This window comes from Gossypium arboreum, chromosome 4 (assembly GCF_025698485.1).
Source record: "Gossypium arboreum isolate Shixiya-1 chromosome 4, ASM2569848v2, whole genome shotgun sequence".
In the NCBI taxonomy this organism is placed as follows: Eukaryota; Viridiplantae; Streptophyta; class Magnoliopsida; order Malvales; family Malvaceae; genus Gossypium; species Gossypium arboreum.
Window position 1 is genome coordinate 20,717,121 of NC_069073.1, and position 9,554 is coordinate 20,726,674.

Genomic DNA, 9,554 nt, shown 5'->3' on the forward strand with positions numbered 1-9,554 from the left:
TGATGAGCCGGTCATGGTGTATTTAAATTTTCATAAGTATGGTTAGATGATTCGATTTTGTTTGACTATGTTTGAGTTCCTTTAGATTATTATGTCGTGTGTTTGATTGGAAGTTACATGTGGTATATATATATATATATGTTTATATATATTGAACGTTGAAGATGCTTGGTAAATTTGAATATTTGTATTGGGTTGGTTCAGTTATGGTATTCTTATATAAGTGATTATTTGAATTTTGGCTGTTGTATCTGGTCATAGTGTTGAATATAAGATAGCATTATAAGTAGTTTGGTTATGTCCAAACATGACATAAGATCGTTTTGATATGTTCGTTATAAGACGAAAACATTTGTAATGGTTTTGATTAACTTATGATTTGGTGTTTGATTATATAAATAATTATGCACAAGGATTTGACTTGGTATGTATTTTATCTTAAATATATATATACATATATATAAACATGATGATGATTAATGATGTGTTTTGATTATGTATGAATAGGGAATGTATATGGTGTTATAATGAGTTATGCATTATTAAGCTAAAAATGCATGTTAATTATAGAATGATATTCAGTGTATGCTTAGTGTGGGTATTAAAATAGGTATTGATTTATAAAATGGATGAACAATGTTGGAAGTGAACAATTATCTAACATAATGGAGAATGCTTTATGTTCGGCTTGATGAAATGAAAATGAAAAAATGAATGGTTTATAAATGTGTACAAGTATATGCATGTGATTATTTCGAATATGTATTCTAACTGGTAATACCTCGTAACCCAGTCCGGCGACGAAAATGGGTTAGGGGTGTTACATCGACACATCTTGAAAGGCTAGGAGAAATGTCGTGTCGTGCCATGAATAGGCCATGGTGCGACACAGACACTTCGAAGAAAAAATTATTGATGATTAAGTATCGAGTCGTGCCATGCACAAGCTATGGTGCGACATAAGCACTTCTAAGCAAAAATAGGTGATGTTAGGGCATCGTGTCATGCCACAGACAAGCTATGGCTCAACACATCTATGTACTCAACCAAAATTGGGTTCTTTCAAGCATAAAGCCCATCAAAATTCTATTTATAGCCACCATTTTTGCATAAAAACACATATCTAAAAGAGAGAAAACACCCTCTTTGAGCCGTCGCACTTCCTCTCTGCAATCTAGCTTTGTGTTTTGGCATTCCCAACCTCTGATTCGCATTAGTAAGTGATCGCGTGATTTCGTGATAGGTTTTAAATATTTATAATTAATTGTTCTGGAAACTAACTATTATCGCGATGTAGGCAAGTGTACCTATCGAACAATAGTATAGTTTTAGCAAGACCGGATTGTCGAACCCAAAGGAACTAAAAGTACTAGTAATGATTGTCTTTTTATTATCTAGCCTAAGAATAAAGAGGTTTTGTTTTAACTAACTAATTATCTAAACTAAGAACTCACAGAGAATAGAATTAGGGAATTGCTTTTGGGAAAATCGATTGAATTAAGACAACACCTAAAGAAAAATCCACCTAGACTGTACTTGTTATTCTGGCTCCGAATCGGATGATTTATTCATTTAACTTGTTCCATAGAGATCCCTAAGTTATGTTATTATCCCTATTCAAAACTAATAACGTCTAATCCCTAGATTGAATAATTGAAATTTTTCTCTAATCAACACCCTAGGGTTGCATTAACTCGATCTGTGGATCCCCTTATTAGGTTTCACCCTAATCCGAAAAAATCTTGTCACCCTATGTCTAGGCACGCAAACAACTCTGCTTAATTATGACAAATGTACTCTTAGACAGGGTCTATTCCTCCTCCGAATAAGAGCTTATCTTGAATCAGTATCTTGGGATATCAAAACAAGAATTAAGAACACATAATTAAGAACAAGTTAAATATTTATCATACAATTTAGAAAATAATAACAAGATTCATCTTAGGTTTTATTCCCCTTAGGTATTTAGGGGATTTAGTTCATAACTAAATATGAAAACATCTCAGAATAATAAAGAATACAAAACATAAAGAAAACCCAAAACTCCTGAAGGGGAAATTGAGGAGAGATCTTCAGTCTTGATGATGAATCCGGCTTCTGAGATGGATCAATCGGCTTCCTTTGAGTAATTCCTTCCTTCCTACCTGTGTGCCCCCTTTTCTTCCTCCTCTAGGGTGTATTTATAGGCTTTGGAATGCTTAAGAGCCCTGAAAATTAGCCTTTCCCGTATTGGACTCAACTTGGGCTCGGCAAGGACACGCCCGTGTGCGATTACTTTAAGTCGTGCTCGAGCCTACCAAATTGACACCGCCGTGTGGTCTGCCCGTGTGAGGAGGTCCAGCCCGTGTTGATTTCGTACTTTGGCCCATTTTCTCCATTTTTGGTCCGTTTCTCGTTCCTTTCGCTCTCGTATGCTATGCTCTCCTAAGTATAAAACATGAAATTAAAGCATTAGGAGCATCGAATTCACCAATTCTAATGGGAAATCATCCATAAAATGTGTTAAACATGGGGTAAAAATATGTATAAATTACGGTTTATCAAATACCCCCACACTTAAGCATTTTCTTGTCCTCAAGAAAAATTCTCAACTCATAATCAAAATAAATTCTTCTCAACTTATAATTTATATCGATAATATCTCAAAATAATCAACAGGTAATCATACATTGAGAATTCAACTAAAAGAACATAAAAGTTTCAAACATTCCAAGTTGAGTATTTAATCATGCAAACATAGGTTTCTCCCCTCATCTAAGTAGTTACCTTTGATTCAGAATGTCACAGAGTTTCAGATCCTCACTAAAGATTCACTCAAATCACTCGAGGTGTTTAAGGACAATAAATGAAGCACTCAATAGTCAATAATGAAAAGTCATTACCATAGGCTTGCATGCAAAATCAAATCTCCACCACTATAAATTGAGATGATACATCAATCAAAAGGTCTTTAGAGGGTTTTAATGAGGCTTGGTTAGGGGGTGTGGTCACAAGCTGAAAGAAAGGGTTAGAATCGAGATTGAGTTGAAAAATTACTTAACTAGAAAAATATTCAATCATCACTTACGTACAACATAACTCCTTCTCTGACTATGGAATTTAAATACTGAAGCTTACAAACAAAAGATCACTACTAATATGTATACATGTTTTATTTTTAAGAATGAGTTAAATAACATAGACTAACTATTAAGAATAAGACATAGCTAAGCAATTTTTTCAACTAAAATCTCGACGAAAATAGGGATCAGATTAATTTAGGGGATTTCAACAATAATGGGTTAAGGGTTAATATTAAGGGTAATACAAGAAATGGCTTGTTAGCTCAATAGGATTTACTAAGGGTTAATCGTGGAGGTAGGCTTTTCATGGCATGAGTGGGTTAATCCTAAGTGTCTTTCTCATTTTGACATATCAAATCAAATGGTGTGGTCTTGACATGCATAATCAAGCAAGTTCTAGAATAACAGTTCAATACTGATGCACTCAAAACAATACTAAAAGTAAGCATGAAAGAATTAATAGATGCTCAAAAGGCTTAAGAATCTCACAAAAATTATGGCTTTTGGATGTTTAAAACTTGTGAATTCTAATTCAAAGTAATACCTCAACTTTGGGGAAACAACCTAAAATTATTAAAAACATAAAATAATAAATAAATGTTTTTAAACATCTTCATCGCTAGATGGTTCACGAGGTGGGATTGGCGATGAGATGTGGAGATGTTGACAAATCTGCTGTAAAGTAGCATCAATGTTGTCAAATCGTTGAAAACACTGCTGCTCGAATCGAGTGAGGCGCTTAGAGATGTTAGCATATGAAGCCGCCACATGAATTGGACGAGAGGGTGGTGGTGGCTAAGTCGGTGGGTCCTCGTGTTGTAGAGGGACATCATCAGGAATATCCTCGTAGGCCTCCTCCTCAGTAGATTAGGCGAGACGATATTGAGAAGGGTAGGTTCCTTGGTGTTTTTCGATCATCCTCATGCTAAGCATGCTCGAGATGCCTTGTGGAGACATCTGGCCAATGAGAGTTAAGGATGATTCTTGGGCTACGGTGCTGAAGAGCCCGAAATGTCGAGCCAACAGAGTAACGTAGGGGCCAATGGGGATGACCCCCTTCTGATGCCACTCCGTCTGGTGCTGAATCACGAGGGCGATGAAATAGGCAAGGTCAATGACGTGCCCATGCGACATACACCATAAAAAGTAGGCGTCGTGAGAGTTGACAACGCCAGTGCTCTTTCACCGTCCTGTAATTGTGTGAGCCAAAATGGCGTGTAGGTATCTCAGAGATGAAGGGAGAGCCGATGTCTTGGAGCTACTAGGATTGTAGGTGGCCCCACCTGGTACTAGTGCATCTCAGCACCGTGAAGGAGAACGATGGATGTGGCGTTTGAGAGCATGTAAGTCATTCTTCTCCTTGAATTCCTCCGTATATAAAGCCAGCGCCGTATCGAATTCTGGGACTCTGAGCTAGCAGACTAATCTACCTAGGCAAATTTGGACCGTGCCGGGATCAACTTAGTTCGTCATTACGGTCTGAAGATGGAACGTTGAGTATAGTTCCATCGTGATCTCGAGGTATGTTGCTCGATGATCCCAAAGAACAGCTCCCAAGGGTCGGTGGTTAGGAGGACCCAAATCACTTCAGCCAACTGAACTTGTTCTACCGTAGCCCAGTCGATGCAGCGGCCTGCAATTAAAGGTCGAGCCCGGAGTATTTGGAATAGTTCTTCTTAAGGCCCGATTGGGAACCTCAGGAAAGGGTGACGAACTTTCGCGGTAGGACCGAAGGAAGATGACGCTCCCTTCCTTTTCTTTGAAGCAGGGACAGTGGCCTTTTTACCCCGTGAAGATGACATGGTACCTGCAAATAGAATCATCAAGTCGTCTTAATGAGTGGTTAAAGTAAAACGAAGAAAAATTTTAAATAAAAATCATAATTTCAGCCACAACTACTAAAACTAACTAAAACAATAAGTTCAATGGCAACTTTCATGGCACTAGCATGGTGATATGAGTAAAAATGGCTAGGCATTTAATGGAAATATAAAGAGCATAAATTTAGCACATGGCATGAGTTGTAATGGTAAATAATAAGAATCAATTGAAAACTATGAATATTGATTTAGAATAAGTGAATAAGGCATGAGAGTTACATAAAAATATGTCATGTGGAATGAATGATAACTAATCTAAAAGAAATGAAACTTGAATGATAGCATAGTGTGAGATACATGAAGATTATAGCATTAAAAATGAGTGGAGTTAAAGGGAAAAGAGTGAACAAACACTAAAGAATGGAAGAATAATTGTCAGGAATGAAGTTGGAAGTGGAGCACGAGCGTGGCAAGGAGGTCGTGTGGACTTGCAGCGGCTAGGGTTAGGGTTTATGAGTGGGGAAGACAATGAATAGTGCACGGTATTTATAGATTTTAGGGCACACGGCCAGGTAACACGCCCGTGTTCCCCAATTTCAGCCTGTGTGAATTTTGAATTTGGGCGCATCTGACATTTAGTACATGACCATGTTCCTTGGTCGTGTGGATGCACACGGTCGTGTTACACAGATGTGTCTGGCGTTGTTCGCTTCTCCCACACCCGTGTATGTAGACCCACGCTCGTGTAAATCTAACAAGTTCGACCACTAGTGCTAGACACAGGCGTGTCGCGCGTCCGTGCTATTTTAACAGGTTCACTCACGGTTCTTCCACACGGGCATGTCGCACGCACATGTTGTTTTGGCAGGCTTGACCACGGCCATGTCGCACAGCCGTGCTATTTTATCGTAGCCCGTGTTTGGGAAAATCGTTGCCCTATTTTCACACGGCCCTAAGAACGCCCGTGCTTTTGGCCGTGTCTCTGTGGAGAACCTGTATTCAAGAGCTCCATTAGTAAGTTAGATGTTGAAGACTAAATTTTAAAGAAGTTAATACAGTTAGTACTCGGGTTGCCTCCCAAGAAGCGCTTATTTATAGTCTAAGCTCGACTTACCTCTCCGTTGAATGATCATGGTGGTTTGAGGAGTTTATACTCCTCATTCCTGCTATCAATCTCATCAAAATAAGGTTTTAAACGGGTGTTGTTTACCTTAAAAGTGCTGAACTTGGGATGACTCACCTCGACTATACCGAATGGGAAAATGCTGATTACCGTAAGAGAGATTTCTTCATTCGGTGTGGTAGTGAAATGTAGGGATCTGCGGCATCTAATAAGACTCTATCTCCAATGTTAAGTTGATTTGGAAAGGTATTGAGCTCATCCTGGCGTAGTTTTGGTTTATCGTGTGTTCTCGGTTTATGTGTCCGCCATTCATCTAGCTCCTCGATTTGTAACCTTTGATCTTCATGAATAGATCCTCTACAATTGCTTGAGAATGACTCATGTGCTTTCTTCAGACTCATTTCCTGCAAAGTAGGTTGTACCATATTGTCAGTTTTAGTAGAATGGGTTAAACGATCACCTTCAATTTCCGATGTGTTGCCAGAATTGCGAGCTTGAAGAGTGATTGTTTCGTCTCCCACACGGAGTGTGAGTTCACCTGTGCCAACATTAGTAATCATTTTAACAATTGCTAAAAAGGGCCTTCCTAGAATTAAAGGAGTGTTGCTATCCTCCTCTATGTCTAGAACAATGAAGTCAACGGGAAATATAAATTTATCGATTTTAACTAGCACATCTTCAATAATACCCCTAGGGAATCTTATAGTTTTTTCTGGTAATTGAATGCTCATCCTAGTCTGTTTGGGTTTCCTGAAACCTAGTTTCTTAAACATTTTGTAAGGCATGACATTGATACTAGCCCCTAAATCAGTTAATGCATTATTAACATCTAAACTACCAATTAAGCAAGGAATCGTAAAACTCCCTGGATCTTTAGGTTTGTTGGTTAGTTTATTTTGGAGAATAGCTAAGCAAACCGCATTTAGCTCCACATGCGATGCCTCATCCAACTTCTGCTTATTTGCTAAAAGCTCCTTTAAAAATTTCATTGCTTTTGGCATCTGCGATAGCGCTTCAATAAACGGTAAGTTAATGTGTAATTTTTTAAGAGTTTAAGGAATTTACCAAATTGTTCATCTGAACGGTCTTTCCTTGTCGCATTGGGGTATGGCACATGAGGTTTATATTCGACATTCACTAATCTATTTTTATTATAACCTACCTCACCTTGCCTCTGATTACCATAGTTTCTTGCCTCAGTTCTGGCTCAGGCTCAACGAATCCTTATTCATCTTGAACATTAATCGCGTTGAGTTGTTCCCTTGGGTTAGGTTCAGTATTACTTGGCAAGCTACCTTATGGTCGTTCAGAGATTAGTTTGGAAAGTTGGCCTATCTGAGTTTCAAGCCCTTGGATCGACGCTTGTTAATTTTTGAGTGCTATCTCGGTGTTCTGGAAACAGGTTTCTGACATCGAGATAAACTTTGTGAGCATCTCTTCAAGGTTTGGCTTCTTTTCCTGTTGATAGGGTAGTTGTTGAAAAATCGGAGGATGTTGTGGTCTTTGATTTCCTTGACCGCCCCACGAGAAATTTGGGTGGTTCCTCCAACCTGCATTATAAGTGTTACTATATAGATTGTTTTGAGATCAAGGATTATTACCCATGTAATTTAACTGCTCGTTATCCATGTTGTGGCCATAAGGTTGGAATTCCGAATGGCTTGCTCCACCTCCACTTACTTTGCACTGCATTACTGGATATACCTGAGTAGAACCAAGTAAACCATCAATCTTTTTATTTAGAATTTCTACCTGGTTTGATAGCATAGTAACCGAATCGATGTTATAAACACCGGCTATTTTCGTTGGCTTTGTCCTCATGACTTGCCACTGATAGTTATTCAGTGACATCTCCTCTATAAACTCATAAACATCTTCAGATGTTTTATTATTGATGGTTCCGCCAGCAGCTACGTCAACCATTTGCCATGTCGAAGGATTCAGGCCATTATGGAACGTTTGAACCTGAAGCCAAAGCGGTAACCCATGGTGAGGGCACCTTCTCAGTAAGTCTTTGTATCTCTCCCATACATCATAAAGAGTTTCTAAGTCCATCTGTACAAACGAAGAGATATCATTACGTAATTTGGCCATTTTAGCTGGCGGGAAATATTTTAATAGAAATTTTTCGGTCATTTGTTCCCAAGTAGTGATTGTCCCTATTGGTAATGAGTTCAACCACTGTTTAGCTTTGTTCCTCAATGAAAAAGGGAATAACCGATGATGAATGGCATCATTAGAAACACCATTAATTTTAAATGTATCGCATAATTCCAAAAAGTTTGCTAAGTGAGCGTTGGGATCCTCATCCTGCAAACCATCAAACTGAGCAAATTGCTGTATTATTTGAATAGTGTTAGGTTTTAGTTCAAAAGTATTTGCAGCTACAGCAGGTCTAACTATGCTCGATTCAGTTCCTGTTAAAGAAGGTTGGTAAACCATAAATTATACATATTTTTACCCCATGTTTAATGCATTTTATGGATGATTTCTCATTAGAATTGGTGAATTCAATGCTTTTAATGCTTTAATTTCATGTTTTATACTTAGGAGAGCATAGGAGAGTGAAAGGAGCGAGAAACGGGCCAAAAACAGAGAAAATTGACCAAAGTACGAAACCAACACGGCCTGGACCTCCTCACACAGGTAGACCACACGGCCGTGACAATCTAGCAGAATTGGAGCAAGACGTACACAGGTGTTGCACACCGGCGTGTCCCTGCCGAGCCCAAGTTAAGTCCAATTTGAAAAAGGCCACTTTTAAGGGCTTCAAGGCATTCCAAAGCCTATAAATACACCCTAGAAGAGGAGAAAAAGGGAGACGGAGAAGGGGGTAAGGAATTACTCCAAGGAAGCCGATTGGTCCATCTTAGAAGCCGAATTCATCATCAAGACTGAAGATCTCTCCTCAATTTCCCTTCAGGAGTTTTGGGTTTTCTTTATGTTTTGTATTCTTTATTCTTCTGAGATGTTTCTTATTTAGTTATGAACTAAATCCCCTCAACACCTAAGGGGAATAAAACCTAAGATGAATCTTATTATTATTTTCTGAATTATGATAAATATTTAACTTGTTCTTAATTATGTGTTCTTAATTCTTGTTTTGATATCCCAGGATACTGATTCAAGACATGCTGTTATTCAGAGGAGGAATAGACCCTCTCTAAGAGTACTTTTTTCATAATTAAGCAGATTCGATTGCACGCCTAGAAATAGGGTGACAAGATTTTTTCGGATTAGGGTGAAAGCTAAAAAGGGGATCCATAGATCGAGTTAATGCAACCCTAGAGTGTTAATTAGAGAAAAGTCTCAGTTATTCTGTGACACCCCGAATGTGACCCTAGTCGGAGAGTGGTTTCGGGACCACGAAACCGAGTCACAAGAATAATTAAGTGTTATATTCCGTGCTTATTGTATGTGGAATTGGTATGCGTAAATATTTCGTGTCTCGATTTTTATTAATTAGGTGCTAATTTATAAGAAAGGACTTAGTAGTGAACTTTGAAAGTACGATAGGGAAATATGTGATGACTAATTAAAGCATGCATG

The 9,554-nt window shown here is 38.4% G+C and overlaps 1 non-coding gene across 1 annotated transcript; it reads left to right on the forward strand.

Moving 5' to 3' along the window:
- The first annotated feature begins 7,986 nt into the window (after positions 1-7,986).
- On the forward strand, positions 7,987-8,093 carry LOC128292344 (small nucleolar RNA R71). The gene has a single exon (XR_008282328.1). It is a non-coding gene; the product is annotated as a small nucleolar RNA R71 (small nucleolar RNA).
- Positions 8,094-9,554: the final 1,461 nt, after the last annotated feature.